Raw genomic sequence first — 24784 nt, forward strand, 5'->3', positions numbered from 1 at the left:
TCAGAAATAAATACCTGCACCTCAGGGTCCTAGTTGTGGGGGAGGGGGATGGAGAAGAGAAGGGGACAAAGGCGTTTGCCTTGAGGCAGCAAGGGAAGGTGATGTGCTTTCAAGTGAAGGTGATGCAGCTTTCTCAGCTGCAGCCACTCCTGCCTCTTACTTGCTCTGGGAGATTCCCCTGAAAAGCTGGGATTGGTAACCACCGGGAATTAGGGGGAGCCTCTGACCCATTTCCTAAGCCCCCCGAGAGCTCGGTGTCCACAGCCAGCACTACTCAGAAGGAGGAGCTCGGGGCACCTCACCTTCTCTCCGAGGCTCCCCCTTTTTGGCGTTGAACCTGTACCAGTCGCAAGCCCAACCCCGGCTGAGGCCCTTCAAGTCTGCACGCTGACTGGGGACATTTGCATTAAACAGGGGCCCCTCCCCAGGGAAACAGAGGACAGAGCACCACCTGGTCCTGTGCCTAAAAGGGCTGGCAGTCCAGCGGGGAAGAGAGAAAATGTACTGACCGCCAGGCACCTTCCCTAACGGCACCCCCATTTCCTTCCAGTTTGGGTCTTAAAGGGGTGGTAAACCCAAGCATCCTCTCTCTGAAGAGAAATCAGAAGCTCCTTCCCCCCCACCCCCGCAAGCCTCCCTCGGTGCCCCAGTGTCACTAGGGGCCAGGCAGGGCGAAGCTCAGTGAACAGATACTTGCCTGCTCTGTGGGGTAAGTGGGTGTCCCAGCCAGCTGCTGTGAGATGGTGGAGTCCCTCCGTCCCAGGGTGGCCCCCTGAGCTCCCCGCCTGCTAAAACGCCCCTCCAGGACTCCCCTTTCCTAGTCCCCAGGGCCACCTTGCCTCCTGTTTCCTCCGTGTTGCAACCGTGCCCTGGATTCTCTGAGTGTCTGTTCTACTCAATAAGCCCCGGTGCCCCGCTAATCAGAGTCACTTTCTGTCGCTCAGAATCAGGAAGCCCCAGGGGACACAAACTCGTGCACAGATAAACCTCAGCAGGTGTGTGCTGGGAGGAGGGGAGTGCTAGGGCTGGAGCTCCAGGCCCTGTGGTTGCCCCAGGAGCCACCTCCGCAGCTGCCTCTGTGACAGCCACAGCCGGGTCCCCCCTCTGAGCTTCCTCCCCAGAACTGAGACCTGACCCCCCACCACCCCCCATGCAGCCACACAAAAGGTGCACCCACCCCTCCCTTCCCGCTCTGGGGCCGCAGGAAAGGGGGCGGCTCCCAGTGGGGACAGTGACACCAAGGAGGGCAGTGGCATGTCTGGCAGCCCTGCCCCCTCCCAGCAGTCTCTCCCGAGTCCCAGTCCACACCTCCCACTGAACAGAACAGCCTTGGCCCGGCAGCTTTGGGTCTCAGATCTCCCGCCCCCCCTCCCCCCGCCACCCCAGCTTGTGAAACACGCCCTTCTTCGTGCTGACGGCTGTCCTTCCCACAGGGCCATATTGTTCCTTATCTAACTTGATGCTTTCTAGGGGACTATGCTTGTCGTGTTCAGGATTAGTAACTTCCATAGAGATTCTAGCAAAAAAACTGCAAATCTAAGTGAATTAATGCTGACAAAACTCTGCCTCCCCCCCCCCAAAAAAAAGGGGGGATGGGGAGAGGTCCAATCACATATTATAGTCCTCATACCCCAAAGTCACAACTTCACTGGCGTCCCCCAGTGTCGGGGACAAAGGTGAGGTGAGCCTGACCCTCCCTCGTGCCTGCCTGCCTCCTACGGAGGGCTCTGGAAACAGGTCTGGGAAGATGTGTTCAAGGTTTGAGCCGTGGGCTCCCGGACAAGAAGGGATTTGGGGGGAAACATTAGAATGCCATTGTGACGAAAACCTCTTTTCAGGGGAAGCTTTGCAGAACATTAAACACGAGCCACGCAGTTTCGGATGGAGTCCCCAGAGGGAGAGAACTGAGAGGCCTTTGAGTCTTGTTTTTTTTTCCCCCTCGTTATACTTGAAACATCTTCTTCCACTTGGGACCTTGTGTTTGAGGTTTGGCAATGAGGTGGCATTTCCTTAAAAGGTAAATTAAATACATATTTTGGTGGCTATGGCTCAGGTAGTCCATGTTCCCAGAGGAAACGAAAGGCTTTGAAAGGAATGTTTGCCTCGTTCAGTATAAATAATGTTGATTTGTTTATGTCTTAACCCCGTTTGGTGATTAATGAGCAAAAATATATCTTCTGAGACTTGGAGCACACTGGCTTCTTTTGAGCGGGCCACACTGGGGTAAGTCAGGATGAAAAGAAGGGAGCGACACTGTGACGCCGATGAAATACAGTGTTCTTAACTCAATTAATCTGACGTTCGGATGGCCCGCTGTTCCCAGGAAAGTATCAGCTCTTTCCTTGCTATTTTTCTTTCTTTTCCTGCTTGCAATTCATGCCTCCTGGAAATTTAAAATTACTTCTTAGTGTTTAAAAAAGAGCAATTATATCACTTTGTTTGGACATTGCACGATGACGGAAGATTTGGGGATCCGTCAAGGCTGCTGGGTCTGGTGAAAGCCATGTTTCCTTCTCCTCTTCATGCCTCCTGGTGTGGAGGGGGTGAGAAAAGCCACCTCACCCCCTAGGGCCACTATACAGAGCGAATGGAACCATGAATGAAAAGTGCTTTGGAGATTGCCAAGCATGTCACGATTGTAGAGAGAGAAGGAAGCTGAGGTTCAGTGCGCACCCTGGTCTACCAGGCACGGGGTACATGACGCCTCTACTGAGCACTCTCTACTCCAATCTTGCCACCCTCATCCCCCAGTGGCGGCCAAATCGGACCATGTGATTCTTAGCTTTTAAATGCTATCAGAACACAGTAGTTCCCCTGAGCCACAGAAATGCCTTCCGGGACCCCCAGTGGATGCCTGAAAGCAGACAGTACCGAACCTTGCATGTACTATGTTTTTTCCTATACACACATGCCTATGATAAAGCTTAATTTGTAAAGTAAGCACAGTAAGAGATTAACAAGTGATGATAAAATAGAATAATTATGACTAGACACTGCAGTGACATGAATGCTCTCGCTTGCGCGCTCGATCTCTCTCTCTCTCTCATAACTGATCCGATAACCTGCATGGCTACTAAGTGACTAACGGGGGAGGAGCACATACAGCACAGATGCAGTGGACAAAGTGGTGATTCACGGACAGGACAGGACAGAGCAGAACATCAAGGGATTCCATCACGCTACTTGGAATGACATGCAATTTGAAACTTATGAGTTGTTTATTTCTGGAATTTTCCATTAATATTTTCTGATTGTGACTGACCAAGAGTAACTGAACCTGCATAAATCAAAACCACAGATAAGGGGGGATTACCACAGTGGCCATTTCCAAACTCTGAAATGGCCTATGAGGCGCTGCCCGATCCAGCTCTCCCTCCTCCTCCTTCTCCTCCTCCTCCCCCTCCAGGGGCCGCACCCACCCCTCTGTCCCTCACTCTTGGCTTTAGCACAGGAGTCTTCCTTCAGTTCTTTGGCCTAATCGGCTTCTTTCTGTCTCAGGGCCCTTGCACATGTCATTCCCTCCTTATGGAGGCTCTTCCTCCTTTCTTTATCTGGCCCATCTCCCCTCCCCCCACCTCCGGCTTTTTTAATGAGTTTATGACATGACACTGGGTTAACAAGATTACACAGGTTTCAGGTGCACCATACATGGCACATCATCTATACACTGTACTGTGCTTTCACCACCCCAAGTCAAGTCTCCTTCCATCACCATTTATCCCGCCTATATCCTCCTCCACCACCCACCCACCCACCTCCCCCTGGCAATCACCACAGTTATCCATGAGTTTTTTTCTCTTTTTTTTTTTCCTTTTTGCTCAATCCCTCCACCCTCCTCCACCCAGACCCCCAACCCTCCTCCTCACAGCTGTCAGCCTGCTCTCTATCTATGAGCCTGTCTCTATTTCGCTTGTTAGTTCATTTTGTTCATTAGCAACCCAAGTGCCCATCAGTAGAGGAGTGGATGAGAAAGCTGTGGGACATTTACACCAGGGAATACCACTCAGCCATAAAAAGAAGGCAACTGCACCCTTTGTGACTGCATGGATGGACCTGGGGAGCATTAATGCTGAGTGAAATAAGCCAGTTAGAGAACGCCAAGCACCATATGATTTCACTCATTGGTGGCCAACCTTTCCCATCCTTTTCAGTTTACATGTCGTTTCCTTCCTCTCGGCCAGGACTGCCACATCGGCCAGACACATGCACAACACACAACTCCAGGGGGCGCCGGTTTGCACAGCAGCGCACGGTGCCCCTGCTCTTAGCCTGCACCGTGGCTCCTATTGCACTAGACTTCATGCACTTCTTCACAGCAGTTCCCACACTTACACAATCATGTACTTACTGAATGTTCACCTTCTCTACTAGAGCATCAGGGAAGGAACTTCCCTCCTCCCCTGGGACCCTCAGCTCCTACAACAGTGCCTGCAAACAACAATGTGTGGGGGCTGGCTGTCTGTGATGTACAGATGAGCACACGTCATGCTGTCCCCACCTAATGTCACCCGTAACCAACAGCATGGGGGTCTGGCAAATGTCTCAGCAGCTGCTCACTGTCCATCCCCATCCCCGCTGCCCGCGTGGACCTGGCAGCAAAGGAGTCCATGTATGCCACGAGCCAGGTTCAGAGGACCCAGAGGAGGAAGGCCACCAGGCCCCTGGGGGCTGAGCCGGCTTCTGCTGCGAAGGGACACATGCCTGCCTGCTGGGAGTATTGAGCTTCTCTCCCCACAAAGGAGTGATCCCAAGGAAACGTCTATGAGAGCAGCGTCTGCACTCCTGAAGATGGGAATCTTCATCCTGCCTATCCCAGGCTGGCTAGTAATTACTGACAAGTGAGTGTCAACTGCACTGTCCTTCAAAGGAAAGGCGGCTGACCTCACAGCAGGGGCCACGGCCGCGGGGGAACACGAAGGTGCGGATGGAGAGCACAGAGGTTCTAGACACGCCTGGTCTGAACCGGCAGGACCACCGCGGGCCCTCGAACAGCGACCTCTCGCTATAAGGAAGCCATAGGCACCCAAGTCTCGGTTATGTCCATTCATTCGCCTCCAGTAACACTGGTTCTGCTACCCGTCACTGGCCTTCAAGTGTCAGAACCTATTGGCCACACGGAGGACTCGCCGTGCTTTGGAAAAACACCCTTCAGCTCATCAACTACCCAGCAGTTCTACAGAAAAGCCGACACGTGTAAACCAGGAAGCCTGGACACGTGTTTACGCAAGTACCTTCAGCAGCTCCAGGGCGGTCCGCAGCTCCGGGGCGCGTGGGCCGGGGCAGGGCGTGCTGAGCATCACTCACCAGCGCAGGGACCGCAGCTCCGGGAGGGAAGAGGGAAACGTCCAGAAGGCTCCTGTTTATAAAGCTGAAAAGCAAACAATGTTGTACTTAAGCGCACATGTTGGTGATAAGACTTGGTTTTAAAAAACACAACAAATGATTTTTTTAATTGGTAAGCAATTAAAACTCAGTAAAGAGGGCAGAGCCAGAGGCAGGGAGGTGGGGTGGGGAGACAAGGCCTTGTGCAAGTTTCGGGCTGCGGGACGTACCTGTGCTCCCCGGGAGGGGGACCTGCCTCGCTCCGCAGTGTCCTAGGCCTTAGGGGAGCTTTCTCAGGGCGCAGCGCAGGAGCCCCGTGGCCGGGCCGCCCCCTCCTAGGACAGGCAATGTGGGGGCTCCCCAGGGCGCCGAGACGTGTCCCCTGAACACGAGGGCCGGGGCCACGCCCGCTCGGGGCCCAGCGTGACACAAACTCTGCGCCCAGGTCCAGGGGACGCAGTCCTGCCCTCAGCACAGTCGTCCCAAGGTCAAGTAGCAAGGTCACAGGAGGCACGGCTCTCACGGTTCCTGTCCTGAAAGGCCTGAAGGAAGCGTTTGTCCCGCGATACTTGTTCCTGCGAATCACGGGGCTTGGGAAGCCCTGGGGCCGGTGGTGCCGGCGGTCCCTCCGCGCCTCTTTAAGGGGTGGTTCCGTCTCCACGCCCTTCCCGGACCGTCTTCACCTGCGCCCGACCCCGCAGGTGGGGCTCTTCGCGGAGCAGCTGTTAGGGCTTCGGTTTCATCATCTTCCCTGGCATTCACTTTCTGCCTAAAGTTGAGCCCCTTCCACCGTTGTTGTCATTGAAAAAATAAAAGTGGTAGGTGATGTGTTCGGAAGAGTCAAGAATACTCTAAAAGGAGAAAGAGAAGCCTCCCCTTGAGGGAAAGGCATGAAACACGGGCTAATGTTTTACATGTTCCTCCGAGAAGAAGTGTTTGTGTACGTACTAGCACATTTATTTTTTTAAATAAAACTTCATCCCCTGGCAAATAAATAAACAAATAAAAATAAAATGCACTGTCCTGTGTCCTTGCGAGAATATTTTGAAATTAAGCAAAGCACTTCATGAGCTCTAAAGAATGGCCTAACACCGTGGCGCAGCAGCATTGCTTACAGTTGATGATAAACCTCTTCAAGACGGCGGTTGCCATTGCTTCCCTCTCACCTGTTTCTTCGCTGCAGCTGGCCTTTGTCCTCACTTGTTGATTAATCACGAGCCGGTTAGGAACAGGAGATGGAGCCCTCTCTGCTTTCTGTGATACTGACATAAACACCACTAGCAAACCAGCACTGTTGCTTGGTGAGCCCTCATTCCTTCATTGATTCAAATCTTCATCCAGCGCCTTCTCCTCGCCAGGGACTGTGTTGTGCGTTGGAAAGTGTCTCCTGCCTTTGAGAACCTCACCTGCTAGTGCAGAGGGTTCAAGGGAAGAGAGGGATCCAACATGGAAGCAGAGGGGAAGTCTGTTCTGGTGGAGGGATGAACAGTGTCCGTGGCAGCACGGGGCGGGGGGAGGAGGGGGGGGACATGGGCCAGGAGACACTTTTCAGGGATGCCTTCTTGCAAGGCCGCCTTAGGGCTGGCACGATGCAGAGAAACATCTGCACGGGACGGGGGAGGAGCTGACCTTGTGCGGCTATTCCTGGGCGGTAAAAGCTAATTGGATCCCTTCTGCTTTTAGTTATCTGTCATCCGCCCAGGAAGAAGCACAGGCGGGTAACAGCTGGCAGAGCACCAGCCCCCCCTGGTCCCGGGACCAGGCCCTCCCAGGTGGGCTTGTTGCTTGGATGCCTGTGGGCAGCAATGTGACTCCGAATTCTCCTTGAATGTGTGGGGTGTGGTAGGGGGCACGTTGCCCAGCTCGTTTTCCTCAATTTTTGTAAACTAGTGTATTTCAGATGAAACGTCTTTCTTGGGTTTCCGAAAATGTCCTTCTTTATTCAAGGTACAAGAAGCCTCTATAAACCCTTTTTCATTCCCCCACAAGGCTGGGGTTTTGAATCCCCAGGGTCCAGAGTGTGGTCTTCAGACCTAAACCAGGAAAAGAAGAGAACGTTTGAGTTAGACCCATTCCCATCTCTGACCTTGGGCTTTCACAGGGCTAGCAGGTAAACTGTGGGGGGTCGGGGGCTGCTGGGGACCCTGAGCTTGAGCTGAAAGCAGTGTCCTGCTGTCATCATCACACCTGGTCAGAGTCGGGGCTAAAGCTCCATGTAGGTTTTATTTTTTTGGGGGGGAGAGGGGATGCTGGATGTGTCAGGAAATATATTTTTTAAACATATTTTTATTGATTTCAGAGAGGAAGAGAGAGGGAGAGAGAAATAGAAACATCAACGATGATAGAGAATAATCTATCGGCTGCCTCCTGCACACCCCACACTGGAGACCAAGCCCGCAACCTGGGCATGTGCCCTGACTAGGAATTGAACCATGACTTCCTGGTTCATAGTTCGACGCTCAACTACTGAGCCACACCAGTTGGTCCAAGGAAATCCTATATAATAAAAGCCTAATATGCTAAGTGTCTGACCGTTCATTCAACCGTTTGACCAGTTGCTATGACATGCACTGACCACCAGGGGGCAGATACTCCGACCGGTAGGTTAGCTTGCTGCTGGGGTCTGGCCAATCGGGACTGGGCGAGACGGGCCAGACACACCCTGGAACCCTCCCGCGGACCCTCCCCGGCCCCCGATCGTGCACTGGTGGGGTCCCTCAGCCTGGCCTGCACCCTCTGGGAACCCGGGACCCCTCGGATTCTGCAGAAACATGGGGCTGAAGGAAAAGACAAGGAGGATGGGTGCAGAAGAGGTGAGGACTAAGGTGGAGGTGGCCCAGAAGCCTCGGAAGCAGGGTCTGTGACACTGTCATGAGTCATTTTTGATGCTACAGTGTTATTCCCTTCATCTTCCCAAACCCTCAGTAAAGTCACCTACACTCAAAACGGCCTGTGTGAGAGGAGTGATGGGGAAGATGAAGAAAATGACCGAGTTGCACATTTGGATTAAACAACCCAAATGGTGTGGCGAGACAATGACTAAACTGAGTAATTTAGTGGAAGCCAGCGCTCACAAACTAAGGTGACCACAAGGCTGTAAGTTGCTAAGAAAATTTCCATGAGAAAGCAATCAGATGGCCCATGATCTGTGGATCGAGGTTCTGAACAATCTCATCTAGCCCTTAAGGGGCAAAGAGAGCCCAGCTAACATCTAGATTTTATACTTTTATTATCTCCTTTGATCATGCAAAATACAGATATAATTATCCTCGTCTTCCAAAGAAAAGGGCTCAGAGAGGATACGTTATTTCCCGAAGCCCCACACCTAATAAACAACAGATCTAGAATTTGAACCCAAGTCTTCAGCTGCACTTCGCTGAACGCTTTGTTTTGGATTATCACAGATGCGCACAGAAAGTTGCAAAACCAGTCCAGAGAAGCCCCGCTTCCCAGCTTGTGCTTCCATTCATGTTCTCCCCACCGCCATGAAACCGGGGACAAAGAACTGAACCGCAGGGATGGGAGTTCTGTGCTAGAGCAGGCCTCTTAGGTTTACAGATCGTCAGGCACAGATGGGGTCTCTGGATGGAACCAGAGAGAATCAGCAGAAGAGTTCAGCCTGAAGAAGTTCAAGTCCTTGGACAATAGCACAGCCCTGGCTGCACATTTGAATCACCTGGCGGGCTCTTTAAAAATACCAGTGCCCACCCTAGCTGGTGTGGCTCAGTGGATAGAGCATCAGCCTGCGGACTGAAGGGTCTCAGGTTCGATTCCAGTCAAGGGCACATGCCCAGGTTGCAGGCTCGACCCCCAGTAGGAGACATGCAGGAGGCAGCCAATCAGTGATTCTCTCTCCTCATTGATATTTCTGTCTCTCTCTCCCTCTCCCTTCCTCTCTGAAATCAATAAAAACATATATTTTTTAAAAAATACCAGTGCCAGCCCCAGGCTTGCAGGTTCTAATCTAATCAGTAAAGTCTGGGGCTTAAGCATCCATATTTCTCCAAGCATCTTGGGGTTTCTGATAATGCACCAGGATTGAGAATGACTGCTCTAATACTACGCCATAGGTATCGATAGCCGGGGAGTGATCCCACCCTCTCACCAGAGCCTGGTGTCAAGCTACCCTCCTTCCTGGCCTCATCACTGAGGCCCGAGATAGTGTAAGAGGAGCCTGTGACTGGAGGGGAGGGGAGGAACCAGCAGGGTTGCCTTCTCGGCTGTGTTTGCTGCAGAGCTTTGCGGTCCTGCCACTCAGAGCTGTGGTTCCCTGTCTGAAATAGTCAATCAGCTCTGGGCACATCAGAGGAGATTATCATTCCTCTGGCACCAGCTTTGTTTTCCAATACAACTAAAGGAAGCAGGTCCACTGATCTCCAGAACGCATTCCCAGAAAGCCCAGTCGCCTGCTGTGCCGGGGTCACTGGTCAACAATTTGCATCCATCACACCTTGTAGGCAGCGGGGAGGAATTGGCTTGCTTTGTTTCCCTGGCGCTGGGGAAACAGATTTCTTCTTAAGCCTCACACAATAAGTCGCATTAAATCCTTTCAACAGGGTTTCCATGGCTATGTGAAAGCAAAATCATACAGTAATTGTTTTAAATAATACAGCAAGGCGAACCGGAAAGTACATCTTAATTTTTGTCATCTGTGCGGTGTTTCTGTTTGTATGGAAATGTTCCCGAGGCAGAAGAAAGGTCCCTGCATTCATGGGGAGCCGCTTTGTGAATGTAGTGCAAGGTCAAACATAGACTGGAGTAAACAAACCTACTGCATCTCTCGGCCCCTGCTCTGGCCACATGCGCCCCGGGGCTGGTTTATGTAAGTGGGAATTCAGGTGGCATTGATCTCTCTGCTACCTGAATACCAAAGCCCACCCTCTCACTGCATAGCCTGCTTCCCAGACCTCCACAGGAGAGTTGGGGTATACCCTAGGGTGGCACCTGATGACATCCCCAAATATCAAGTTGTCCCCTGGTCCCTGGCATACTCTGCAGGGTTCGGCCCTTCCAGCAGTCTTAGCCCGGCCTCCACTCTGCAACGTCATGGATAACAGACAGAATGCAAAACTGACCAACCTAGGTTCAGGTCCAAGCTCCAGCAGCCAGGCTGTTGTAAGTTGCCTCAACTCTGAGATCCATCTCTTCATCTGTAAAACGAGGGTAATGAGACATGCTGGAGGTCCTGAGTCTCACATGAGGTCATGCATGGAAGGTGCTTATCCCAGTGCCTGGCGGAGCATCAGCGCTCAGTGAATGTTACTCGTTTTCTATGACTATTACTGTTATTGTTCATTGTCTATAGAAAGGTCCCCCCCTCATACTAAGGTGAATCTGGGAGCTGTTGTCTGCCTGGGCGATATCCAGGAAAAATTCAACAGTCACTACTGAGTACCTTCCAGATGTCAGAGAGCTTGCTGGGCGCCAGGAGATAAAGAAAAGTCTGGTTCCTGCCCCCAAAGATTTCTGACACCAGCACTGGTTCCCTCGCCACCTCGTGCTAATGAGCATGGCACTGGGACTGTGCGTGGCCATGGCTGCTGGCCCACCTTGTGTTATAGCTCCAGGGAGAAACCCATTCCTGACTCAGGCTAGACAATCGGTGGAGAAGGAAGAAGGGACTTGCATACCGTCACTGAAAGAAGCATCAACGCGGGTACTACACCACGTAGGCTACTCCATTCCCAAACAGGGAAACAAGCAAGGCCCTCAGCCAAGCCCCGAAGAGAGTCCGGGGTCATCTTCACCCTGGGCCTCGTCCTTTGACCACAGCCCATGTCGATGAGAACCTCGTGTGGGTGGACGATGGGGGAGAAGAGGGACGGAGGCGATGGGAGTGGGGAGACATAGTTTCACCACGTCTGTCTGAGGTCACTTGGCAGACAAGCCAACGTTGGAAGGAAAGGGACGTTGGCTCCAATCACAGTCTGCCATTTTGAACTCTGTGGGAGTTTATTCTAGCTTTGTAATCTTTTTTTAAAAAAAGAACAACAAATAGTAATAGCATACATGAAGAAAAAGATTTGCCCACACAGAAGTCACTGTGGGAGCCAAAACCAAGACATAGTTGAGATGCTTTGCGTTGTTTCTGGGCCCGAGAGGGGTGCTCCTTTCTGCAGGTCCCCTGGGGAGCTTGGAACAGACCCACCGGATTCCAGGACGGAGCCTCAGCCGGGGCCGGTCTGTGGTCCCCAGGAAGCCAGGGGGCTTGTCCTTCTGTGCCTCTGGTTGGTTTGTGGCCTCTGCCTGCCACTCACTGTGTCAGTCCTGAGCCTGTCCTTTTGCTCAGAGAGTTCATGCCCGAATCACTTTTCTTTCTAAAATTTTGTCACGAGGAAGAGCAGATTTGATGCCATGATTGGGGCCTCTCTTCGGTGCACTCACATCCCCTCTACTCCGGCGTTTACCCTCTGGTTATACTCCCTACTTTTCTGTCTCCTCCACGGAATGATGAGCCCTTGGGGTGGGACTGTCTCTTACATATATGGGTCTCCAGAGCATAGCACAGATTCTGGTACATAGAGGTGTGCAATAAATAGTTGTTGAGTGAGTTAATGCCTACATGAATGCATGAATGACAACACATCAGTATAAAGATGCATTGACTACCAGTATGATGTTCCTTTAGATCTCTCTGCAGGGTTCTAGCTTCTTTAAGCTTACCCTCACCCACTCAGAAATTCCAGCACTCTCCCAATCCTCCCCCTACCCACTCTCCCACCCCCCCCTCACACACACACACACACACACACACACACACACACACAGGACAATAGCATCACCCTAGACCAGTGATGGCGAACCTATGACACGCGTGTCAGCACTGACATGCGTAGCCATTTCTGATGACACGCGGCCACATGCCGAGGATGAAACATTTGCTGCTCCTGAGGATGAAACATTTGCGACTAGAGTCTTGGAGTTAGTTTTTGCCTCAAAGTGACACACTACCCGAGTATGCTCAGTTTTTTGGCGAAGTTTGACACACCAAGCTCAAAAGGTTGCCCAACACTGCCCTAGACCTCCAGGGGACTTGAGAGCCTTCCTCCTCTTCTCTACGCTAGAAAGCCCACAGACCTCACTGTGACAAGGACCAGGTCTGCTCAACTGCTCATTGTGCCCTTTCTGGACCAGGCCTGCCACCCAAGGGATTGAAACAGCCACTTTTTCAAATGCCAGGTGGTTACATTTCTTCTGACCCTAGAATTTTTTTGAAATTTTTCTTCAGTGACTCAAAATCCCCTCTTGGTTGTGGAATAAATAAAAATAAGCTAATGGTATAATCTTACTCTTAGGTTGTTAGTAAAAGGACCAAAAGACCAGACTCTTAAATTAGGTTCTCCTACATGCCCCAAGCTCTTTGTATACCTTTTAGAAAAAAAGCAGGTGACTCACACTGACATACTAACCATGGTAGCTACTAGTATGTGTTGTCCCATTCACTAAGACTCTCACTGCACTTGTTACTTCTCATACATTATCTCTTTTAATTCCCCAAGCAAACCCATTACATAGGTTAAGACTCCCACTTTACAGATGAGGGAAATAAAGCTCAGAGATTTTAGGTGAATTGAACACAGTCACATCACTAATAATTGAGGCACTTGATATTTGAAACCATGACTGCTGCCCTCTAAAGTTTAGTCGTGTCTGGTTATCTATTGCTTTATAGCAAACCATTGAAAAGATTTCCAGTGGAGTGGATGAGCAGCAGACGGAATACCTTCCCAGCATCCACCCTACCCTGCAGGCCTCACTTCGTCCCTTGTAGCCAACTCAGCGGGCGAGTCCACAGCTTACAGATGTGCTCAGAAATGGCCACTCGACAGCGCTTTGTTCATTTTTAGGCCAACTTTGTCCCTTTTATGCATATGGCACAGGTCTCTGATGTCTTCACCAAGGGTATGTGCTTTCATGTGCTCAAACTCGCCTCCAAGTTTTATTTCAAAAACAAAGTTTGGCTCTACTAGCAACTACTCCTGTGACTGCCATCTGGCTTTGCATTGCCTCCTCGGGAAGAGAGAGGAGGAACACCTACAGGAGATCCACTTTGTGAAATACACTTTCGCATGCCCTCGGGGCAGAGGCTGCTGGCTGTCCCCAGCATTTGTTCTTTCCCCACTACCTCAGTAAGGGGACCCTGGGTTTTTAATTGCCTAGGCCCTCGAGTCACAAGAGAAAATACAGGCCTCTTAGTTAAATTCGAATTCTAGATAAACAATGAAATTTTTCTTATCGAAAGTGTGTCTCAACTATTGAATGGGACATGCTCAAAAATGATTATTTTTCCAAAATTACAATTTAACTGGGTATCCTGTATCTGTTGTTGTTTGTTGTTAAATCTGGCACTGGATTGCCCTGAATAAAAGATGGAATTTCTCAGTTTCCCCTGAACTTAGGTGAGACCATGGGACAAAATTCTGGCCAAAGAATTTTATAAATAAACATGTTTTTTAAAGGAAGTGATGTCCCCTCTCTCTGCCTCCTGCCTGCCTGCTGGAATGTGGAGCCCCGGCCGCCATTCTGGACGGTGAGGTGACCTTCGGAATGAAAGCCACGTGTGGGAGAGCGACAGGCTAGAAGGAGCCTGGTACCTGGTCTAGAGCATAAGCGCGAGCTAAACGTCTATCTTATTTGAGCCACGACTGTTTTCTTTTCTTCTTGCTGCTTGTATGTCATCTAATTTTCAATCAACCTTGAAATAAGGTGCATTGTCCACATTTAGTAAACAGATTCCTGAGAGCGAGAGAAATTAAGTAGCTCATGCCAAGGTGATCACGTGGTCATTGTTGAGCTAACTTTGGAAACCCATTCTATCTGAAGATTTCCCCAGACTGTCATTTTTCTATCCTGATAGATCCTCCCTTCCCCCAACTGATGGATGGAGTATGACGTAAACTGCACCTGCGGCCTGGACATCCCTGAGCACCTAACCAGGCACCTTATATGGACTGTACATTGAACCACCAATCAGCACCTGCCAAATACCCTAAGCCCTCGATTCCTAAGTACCTAAGTGCCTAATCATGTGCCTTATATGAAACCACCAATCAGCGCGTGCCAAGTACCCTAAGCCCCATCCCTTCCCATTCCTCCCCTCAAAAGGCGTGTTCCCTTCTGCACGCGTTGCTGTTCTCCCCTTGCGAGACAGCCCGGCAGGGTCCTTCTCCTCCAATAAAGCCCGGAGTCCTGGTTTTCGGCCCTCTGTCTCATTCTTTCATATACCACAATACCTCTCAGGGTGAGAATTTTTATCCAATTCCCAAGTTTTTGTAAAATAATATCAACTTTGCTTTGCATGTGTGGTATCTAAAACATTTAGCTGTCTCCCTCATCACAAACACAGAATATGGAGTTTTCTGACATCTGTTAGTGTTGGATGGTCCAGACCTCCATCCTGATATTTAATATTTGAGAGGACTTCCACCAAAGGACATTTTACGTATTTATTTCCTTTAGGGTCTCTGAAGAAATGTGTCTGGTCTGTATTTCAGTAGTTCCCTACAAAAATGTCTAAACTGAGTTATGATTCCACAGGAAGTCTTCAGCTTTTAGAGAGAATAAGTATTAAAAGATCTGTCTGAAGAATGTGTCCGTATCTGTTGAAACACGTTGTGCTGCTTTCTGTTCCTTGTAAAACATAATTTTCGTGCAATAAATTTCACCTAGAATTTAGTGGCAGAAGAAAAATTTAAAAACATATATTCAGATGCAATTCTATGGGTGTGTTTTCCCCTTGTTTTGTTTGTTTGTTTGTTTTGCCCAACATTAAAAGAATAAGAGAGCCTAACAATTACTATTTTGCTATAGAGCTAAATCTCACATTCATTTGAAAGTCATTCATTCAACCACCCAACTACTAAAATAATTATTTCTGGTTTTCTTCTTTGTTTATCTATTTTTCTTTCTGTTTCTCTAATATTTTCTTTCTGATTTCTAATTACCCAATTTAGGTCATATTTTTATTATCACCCATCACCTCAAATTTACCTTCATTTATTTAACACATGTTTGCTCATTGTCTCCCTGCATACAGCGCTTTCCTGGAAGGAGGTGGGCTACAGGCTATAAATTCCTAACTGGGTGTTTGCTTGTAACTCAACATCACTATTTTCTTTTGAAAGGGGCTCACACACCTCTACCAAATAATCGATTCCAGAATTTAGGTGAGGTTCAATGGGAAACCCATTATTTCCCAAACTTCAGGTGGACTTTTTTTTTTTCCTATTTTGCAAATCGAGATCTTAGCCCCATCACTCCAGAAGACCTGTGGCAGCCACACATTTCAGGCACCATTAATCGGACCAACCCCAGCGATAACTGCAGACAGGGCAGCATTTACTAGTCAACACCAGCCTTGCCTTCCCTTCTTTTCGCCAGGGGGCCCTTCTCTGGGTTCCCAAACACTCAGTCCTCCGGGCCTTCTTCTCACCCGCTTCCAGGTACCAACGTCCTTCTCAAAGGACTTCACATACCTTATTTCTAGCTCTTCGGGAACACCGCCCTTTTCTCTCCCTGGGGACAATGGAATCTCAGCCCTTATAGCAAATTAGAGAACAAAGGCTTTATCCTCATGAAAGGAAATGAATACACTAGTGAACAGGTCCAAAAAAAAAAAAAGCGAGAAGCAAGTCCTGAGGGAGAAAGTAAGTAAGAAGCCGAGGCCTTCCCGGTGTCTGAAATCAGCCCATGGATGGGGAGTCTCGGATGCCTGCGTTGTCCTGCCCAAGGATGCGCCCAGCAGCTTCCCGTCTCCATGGTGATGCAGCTGGTTTAGCAAATATTACTAAGCTCTCAGAGTGAAAAAAAACCACCCGGCAGACAAATTGAAAGTCTTTCTGCTAGGCCAGGGAGGTGAGATTGGAAATTTTACTGTTGACCCCCCACCTCCAGAAACGGTCGACCCCATCTCCTAGGGGCACCTGCATGTGGGGCTGATTTAAGCTGAAAGGAAAGACCAGCCACAAGTCTGTATTCTGGAAGCATGGTCCTGGTGGCCAGGCCTCCTAGGAATCCGCACGGCCTCCCCACGAATCCTCTGCCCTCGCTGCGCTGCCCCTCGGCCCACACTGTCTTCCCAGCAGGTGGTCCCCGAGGCTGCCCCCTCCCGGCCTCACCGGGGTAACCCACCTGCAGCGACACTTATGGTTTCCAAAGCACATTCCCGAGCCCTGTGAGGAAGGTTTATACGCTCCGCCTGGCTGTTGAGAACAAGCTCAGGACAATTTACTGACTGGCTGCAGGTGGAAAATGGCAGAGTTGGGACTCAGAGGCCACAGCTTTAACTCGCAGACAAGAGTTATTTTCCATTTTCTTCAGCTAACGTGTCTGCTGGGAGCCAAGCAGGCTGGCCCCTCTCAGGAGCCTGGCCAGGCCCATCCTTGCCTTGCCCTCCCTCCCCGCCGCCCCCGATCCCCCCAACCTTTCCCTCCCCCTGGGCTCTGCTCAGGCTTCTCGTGTCCTGGTTGGCAGGTTGTGGTGCTCCGTTCCCAGACTGTGAGTTTGTCAGTGGCAGATCCATGTCTGGTTCAACTCTGACTACCCCGGGCCGCACATGGTAGGTGAATCATAAGCAACAAACAGATGAATGGATTTGGAACTAGGCCCTCAGTGCTGTCTCACCGACATGCTAAGAGCACGCTGGTCCTTGCTGTGTCCTGTGTAGACAAAACAACCAGACCTTTTTCTCGGCCAAGTTAGCTCCCTGCTGTGTCCTTGGGTAAATGAGCAGGCCCTGGATGCAGTGGGAAGTGTCAGTGGGAAAGCTTTAAGATCCTGGAAGGATGTCCGCTTCATCAGTCCTTATCAGAAAATCAAACAAACCAGAATATTTTCTTCTGCTTTAATAGCTTTGGAATTGAGGTCGATGGAAATAGCAGAGTTTGCCATAAAAATGTTCCTGGCTAGCCCAGTGACACATCTGGCCAGTCAGGACGAGGGAGAGAAGGGACTCTTTCAGCCGCAGCAGCCGAGGGGAAAGCCTCTGGGCGGGTCGGCCCGGGAATGTTTGTGAATGCCATTCGAGAAACTCTAGCCGAGTCGGGATGATGAATTTCATAACTGAAATCGGGACTCTTGTCCAGAATAAAGGTTGGGTATTTTTATGAAATCACGGAACAGAAGAGATCCTAAGTGAGGATAATTCATCTCTCCCTCACTGCTCTGCAGGGCAGCACAGACTGAAATTCTCCTCGAAAATTTGCTATCCTTTTTTTTTTTTTTTTAAGTCTCCAGAATAGGGAAGTCTTCAAACCTCCCTGGATGATCCCTTTAAATGCCTCACCACCTTCACGGGAAGGAAAGTTTCCTCTAACCTAAACCGCTCTTGCTGAAATTCACATTCTTAAGTTCTTATTTAGGGATCAGGCCAAGGATTGAACGCCTTGATCAATTTGCGTCCATACATGAAGTAAACTTACTGTGTTTGTTTTAAAATGTCCTGAAATCTATCAGCCTCTTTGTTGCAAGTTCCAAATACCCAACTCAGTACCAAACAATGAAGGTCCTCTAAGCTGAGGAGGCCCAGTCTGGGAATGGAGTCCCACAAGCCAGGACGGGACACGCATTGAGCAAAGCCCTGGGAGAGGGAAGGGGATGGGACCAAACCGTCTGTGATTCCCACAAATGGAAAGTACGGAGATAAGTTGAGCTTTGGCGCCTTAATAATGTCAATGAGACTTGGGTTATTTTCTCTTTTCTATTCTGCCTTCCACAGGATTAGAGTCACCCGAAAGCTATTTCCCTCGGGGTAGCAAAAAAGCTGCCGCAGTTCCAGGCCTCATACTAGTATCCTTATACCACACCATCCCGCCCGAGCAGCAGCCCGGAAATCACCCTTCACGGGACCAGCTTGGGTCCCAGGCCCATGCGTGAACCGGGAAGTTGAATGCGTCCATTGATTTAATCAAGGCCCACTCCTGCAGCTGGGATGGTCATGTTCAACTTCCCAGAAGCATCAGAAAGAAGAATAAAACGAAACAAAAATCTCAGTACAGTGAGGGAGAGAAAAGGTGGGCAATTGGATGTTGGGCAAATGTGAAAACAAAAATTTCCCCCAGATTAAAACACATGATTTGCTTTCGCTGAATACATCTCACACCTGAGGCTTGTCCACTTAGAGAAAGGGTTTTAGGATTCCCACGGATCAGTGCTTTCCGTGCTTCCCTACTGATGAGAATCACTGGGGCTATTAACGATGCAGCCCACCAACTGAGCCAGTTGCTCAGTGGTTAGAGCATCAGTCCTTGGACCGAAGGGTCTCAGGTTCAATTCCCGGCCCCAGTCAGGGCACATGTGGGAGGCAACCAATTGATGCATCTATCTCATGTCAATGTTTCTCTCCGCCCCCACTTCCTCCCTTCCACTCTGTCTGAAAACCAATGGGAAAAATATCCTCAGGTGAGGATTAAAAAAAAAAAGATGCAGCATTCAGTTTCCTCTGGAGCTTCTGTGCCATGGGTCTGGGATTGGGGCTTGAGGTTTTATTCAACACGTTTTCCAGTTGGTGCTTGTGAAACTGGCTCACACTGGAACCAATCCTGCACATGCTCTTCCTGCTCCTGAAGGCAGGGGTGTACCCTGATGCAGCAACGATCTTCAAGATGGGGGGACAAGCTCTAATTAGGACAGATCAATATTCGTGGAACAGGCTTGGAAAGGTGTTGCCGGACCTGGTCATTTGCGTGCTGGTCATGAGCCTATGGGCGGTGAAGCAAGGCTAAGCCTCGTGGAGTACGGGGTCTGTGAAGGAGGCTGAGCTGAGCACTTGGCATGAACTGTCTCCTGTGAGTGATGCATCTCCTTCTGCAGAGAATGTTCAGGCAAAACAGAGTCCACCATCCTTTCAAAACATTCTTGTTAAAATATATGTATATAAATATATATTATAAATATGATGTGGTATCCTGACAGTCATATATTTTTATATGAACTAGAGGCCCAGTGCACGAAAATTCGTGCACTCAGGGAGTCCCTCAGCCTGGCCTGTTCCCTCTCACAGTCCGGGAACCCTCAGGGAATGTCCGACTGATGGCTTAGGCCCACTCCCCACAGAGAGCGGGCCTAAGCCAGCAGGCAGACATCCTTAGCACTGCTGTGAAGGCAGGAGAGGCTCCCACCACCGCCACTGCACTCCCCAGCCGTGAGCCCGGCTTCTGGCTGAGTGGCGCTCCCTCTGTGGGAGCACACTGACCACCAGGGGGCAGCTCCTGCATTGAGCATCTGCCCCCTGGTGGTCAGTGTGTGTCATAGCAACCGGTCGTTCCGCTGCTCAGTCAATTTGCTTATTAGCCTTTTATTATATAGGATATCCGGATGCCACATTATGACACTTTTATTTAGTATCTACAAGGGTAGGTGAAAATAGGTTTACATAATACAAATAAGTAATACAATAATTAATAAATAATGATGCAAGAATAAACTCTGTTTCTTATACTCACAACTGTAAACTTACTTTGCCCACCCCTATAGTGTATGAGAAAACAGAACTCACAATTTTGTCAACGTTCCTTTGGTTGAAATGACCTTGATCAATTTGTCATGTATTGGGAGGATTCCTGGGGCAGCCAGAAGCACCCAAGCCTCCAGGAGGAGGGAGCCGGAGCTGGAGAGTGGTTGGGAGCCAGCCGATGCTGCTTCAATTTCTGCTCCTCTCCATTCCTGTGTTTGCAGCACTTCTCCTCCCCCCCCCCCCCCCCCGCATCCCGGCTTTCCATGCTTGAACCAGGAATGATGATGCTGCCCTTACAGTCTTCAGCTACGTATTACCTCCAGGCCAGCCACCTGCATCCAAAGGCTATTTTTGAATCCCACTCCCAAGTTCTAAAAGGGAGACTCTGGTCAGCTAAGCATGGGCCAGGCATCTGCCCGGGTCCAGTGAGCTGCGACGGGGGAAAAAGAGGGCTCGGATGATACAAATGCGTGCCAGCGGCTGGTTTCTACCGGTAAGCAAGCTTAGTTCTCAGAGAAGAAGTCCTTGGAGGCTGAGAAGATCCCCCCCGCTCCCCCGCCCCCAAGACTGTTGCTACAACGACTGTGAATTCTGTAGCTCTTGATTGGTATTTTTCCTCAGCCTAGAGGCATCTGGAAACGTTTGAGACATTTCAGAGCGTGCAGTGCTGGATGCACTCGTGACCTCCTGCAGTACCCCTCCGCCCTCCGGGGTCAAAGGCCAGCACGTGGGAGCCGTGCTTCGAAAGAGGGATAAACTGGGTGATTCTTGGGAATCCTTGACCTCTCGAGTCTCATTCTTGGGAAGAAATGGGGGAGAAAATGCTTTGCCGGCTAGAAGCGATTAGAGGAAGAGAGACCGGCTCCTTTCCCCCTGACCTCTCCCCCCAGGACGCCTCTGCAGGTGGGCTCCCCGTTCCCCTGGCCTGCCTCCGAGCCCGCCTCGCTGCTGTGTCTGCATGGCTCCCTGTCACGTTCCAGCCTTGCCTGGCAGCGGACTGCCCACTCCCTGGCAGCTCCAAACTGCAGGAGGCTAATAAAATGAGCCCGGATGAATGGACGGCTCTGCAGTAATATTGAGCCCGTGGATTTATTCTTGTTGATAATTTGAGTGGAGTGGACCAAAGGGACGCTTAGCAGTGTAACTAGGAGATAAAATGCTGATGAATGAAGCATTTACCTTGTTGCTTAAGGAAGCGCACATAATTAAGAGGGTGGTTGACCTTATTCAAATGATGTTGCCAAGGTGAACCGAAGAGCAATCGTGGACCAGAGAGAGCGTTTCTGGCCCACCGAGGACTATTTCGCAAGCCGAGGAACTAACTTAGGTTTTGGCGAACTTCAGAAATGAGCTTAGCTAATGGGGCTTTTCAACGTGGCTAGGGAGCTAGCTCTGAGGAGCGCTGTGTGTCAGCTTCTGCCTTCTCCTGGGCCTCCTGGCGAGGCAGAAGGGACCAGGACAGAATCGGAGGGTCTGTACGTTCCAGGCCTCCATTCGGGATCTGTAGTTGCTCTGATGAAGAATTCCCAGAGAAGGCAAGCTCCAAAAAAAAAAAAAAAATACAGCCTCCCGCAATATGCAATCTAAAATAAACATAGCAATACACCTTACAGCGAATTCAAGGAGCCCGGCCCGTGTCGCTCAGTTGGTTGAGCATCATCACCTGCACCAGGAGGTCGCCAGTTCGGTTCCTGGTCAGGGCACATGCCCGGGTTGTGGGCTCGAGCCCCAGTAGGTGGCGTGCAGGAGGCAGCCGACGGATGTTTCTCTCTTGGCAGTGTTTCTATCTCTCTCTCCCTCTCCTTTCCTCTCTCTCTAAGAGAAATCCCATATAAAAAAAAAAACAGATTAAAAATTAATCCAAAGAATTCTAATGACGTTCTGATTTTTTTCTAAATAACTTCTATGCATCTTTTAGATCTATTAAGTCCTTTCTATAAAAGGGTACCCTTGTTCCCCTCTTGGGTAAACCAGCACTGTGAATGAGTGAGAGAAAGATGCAGGACTGACGACGGACGGACTGGGTTTCAGCCTGGCTCTGCTTCTCAAGCAGCTGCGGGATGTTGGGCAAGCCACTTAGCCTCAGTGGCTCTCAGAAAGGTCATCCGAAAGATGCTGGGCCCCCCAGGCAGGCGTGAAGATCAAACGAAATGTCATTCGTGCCTCAGACACTTTGAAACACTGTACAGCTACACGGAGAGGACCTGTTCCCGGAATATCTATTTTGTGAGTCTCTGAAGTAGGGAGGGGCACCAGAATGCAAAAGGTTTCGTATCACAAAAACGTTCACTGCTGAAGTACTGTACTTGAAAAACTGGGCCCCAATCCTAGCTCTTGACAATTCGTGGAGGCTCTCCTGACTGCCAGAAGGGGGAGGCTGCCCTTCCTGCTGGCCTGATGCCCACCATATCGGACCATATTTGCAAAGGCAATGCAAATGGCTGGCAAAAAAATAAAATTGCAAACCTTGCAACAAATGAGGAATTTCATGAGATTGATGAAAGTGATGTTGGAGACCGCTCCATTCCGTCAGGTAAGCCTCTGACAAAATGAGTACAGACAGAGGCAGCCAGTTACCAAATAAAGGGAGGAAAGAGCAAGGTTAGTGGGTTTATTCCCCAAAAACAAACCAACAGAACACAACATTTGAATAAGCAGAGGGCTTTTGAGGAAAATCATTTTTAAAAACTCAAGTACTATGTGAAAGTTACTCTGTTTGGGATTGTGCTGCAAAAGTTAAATGTGAAGAATTTCGTATCATGTAATCATGTAAAAAATTTTTTTGGAAATGTTTCACATTTAAAACAATTTTATGGTATTTGTCCTTTTAAAAATTAGCTTATTGTTGGTATTGTGACCTAAAATTTGTGCAGCAGAAAATAAACTTATTTTTTATAGAAGTTTTTTATAAAAGACGTCAATTTTCTAGGCAGAATAACAAACAAGGATTTTGTTGTGTTTTTGACCTTTGGTTTTTCTTTACTATTTACCAGGATCTTTTGGTCAATGTTTTAAGTGGATTCACTTTCAAGTAGCCTTTCTCTCTCTCTCTCTCTCTCTCTCTCTCTCTCTCTCTCTCTCTCTCTCTCCTGAGAGCAGGCACTCTCAGATAAGGAGGACTTTTTATAATTATGGAATTATCTTTGCTAATTTTATTATTTCCCCGTCTCCTTCCATGGAAATGGTGTTGGCAGGCTCCTCAAGCCCAAGGGCGGGGAAGGAATTAGTCCCGAGCTCTTTGGAAATGAGAGGGCCCAGGTGCTGCTCTTTCAGAGATGAAGCCAAAATGTCTGGGAACCACTGCAGTGAGCACTGAGCCCAATTTCCTGGGCAGGATTGCCGCTGGCACTCCCGGCCGGGCGCAGCGTGGCCCGGGAGAGGACGTGGCAGGGACTGGCCGTGAGGCACAAACACCTTGGCCTCCGTACCCTCTGACCACCAGGCTGGGCTCGGCTACTCCGGCTGGCCAGGCAAATGCATGCCGCCTCCTCTCCAGTGTCCCCATTGCCGCGCCCCACACTGAAGAGGACTGAACCTCAACCGAAGAGTCGGGGTTTCAGGACACCCTGGCTGATCCGTGCCCCTTGGAAACATGATGCCTCCCCAGACCAGCAGGCTGGTTGAGGAGCTCAACCCAGCAGAGTCCTTGGTACGTTATCCCTGCAGATCCCGGGCCACCAATCAGAGGAGATACGCAGCTGGAAGGTACAATTCAGGGTGCTGCTGGGCAGACCTGGGTTCAAATCACCATTCTACACAATCCAGTTGTGTAACATCAGAAAAATTACTTGACCTGCCTAAACTTCAGCTTTCCTTTTAGAAAACGGGAAGGGGGTGCTAATAGGTCTGCTCACTCGGAGGAGAATTCGTGTGCGGGTGGTTTATTCAGGACAAGCTCCCATCAGGGGAGGTGGGAAGGCAGGCCGGGATGGGGAGAGTGAAAGCAGCCTGGTCCTCTGGAGCAGCAGGGAGGGTACCACACGGGGAGCTGGGCTCTCATGCTCCTCACTGGTCACTCCCTGGCTGAGGGCCATGGGGGCAGGGAACTCCAGGCACTCGGGCCCTCTGTGCTGTGGGCAAAGCAGCCCCAGAGCCCTCAGGCAGCCCCTCTGATGAGAGACACAGGCGCCAGCCAGTGGGAGGGTCGCTATGGTAAGAGACTGAAGGATCTTGGCAGAGGACAAATGAATAATTGAGATGATCTGTGCCGAACACCTAGCACAGTGTCTGGTGCAGAGGAGACAGGGGATCCGTTTCCAGTCATTGCTGTTGTTGCCACTGTGGTTGTAGATATAAAAACACTAGAGGCCTGGTGCACGAAATTCATGCACGGGGGGGAGGGTGTCCCTCAGCCCCGCCTGTGCCCTCTTGCAGTCCGGGACCCCCTCAGGGGATGTCCGCCTGCCGGCTTAGGCCCGCTACCCACAGGCGGACAACCCTCTCACAGTCCAGGACCCCTCGCTTCTTACCACCTGCCTGCTCACTGCTCCTTACTGCTCGGCTCACTGCTCCTTAGCGCTGCCGCAGAGGCAGGAGAGGCTCCCACCACCGCCGCTGCACTAGCCAGCCATGAGCCCGGCTTCTGGCTGAGTGGCCCTCCCTCTGTGGGAGCGCACTGACCACCAGGGGGCAGCTCCTACATTGAGTATCTGCCCCCCTGGTGGTCAGTGCGCATCATAGCGACCGGTCGTTCTGGTCATTCAGCCGTAATGGTCGCTTAGGCTTTTATTATATAGATGATTGCTATCCTCTTAGGCATTCTGCCAGGGAATCTACACGGTGGGTCACAGCTGAGGAGCTGAAGGTCAAGGCCTCCATGTGGGTAAATAATCCGTTCTAATGCACAGGAAAGAAGAAAGGCACTAACATTTATTGAGCACCTACTGTTTCAATGTCAGGCACTGTGCCAAGCGCTTTACATGAGCGGTCTCTTCTACTCCTGGTAACAGCCCCATCAGGTAGAATTAGTGTCTCCTTTTTTACGGCTAACAAAGCAGATCCAGAAAATCA

Source organism: Eptesicus fuscus, chromosome 19 (genome assembly GCF_027574615.1).
Source record: "Eptesicus fuscus isolate TK198812 chromosome 19, DD_ASM_mEF_20220401, whole genome shotgun sequence".
Classification (NCBI taxonomy): domain Eukaryota; kingdom Metazoa; phylum Chordata; class Mammalia; order Chiroptera; family Vespertilionidae; genus Eptesicus; species Eptesicus fuscus.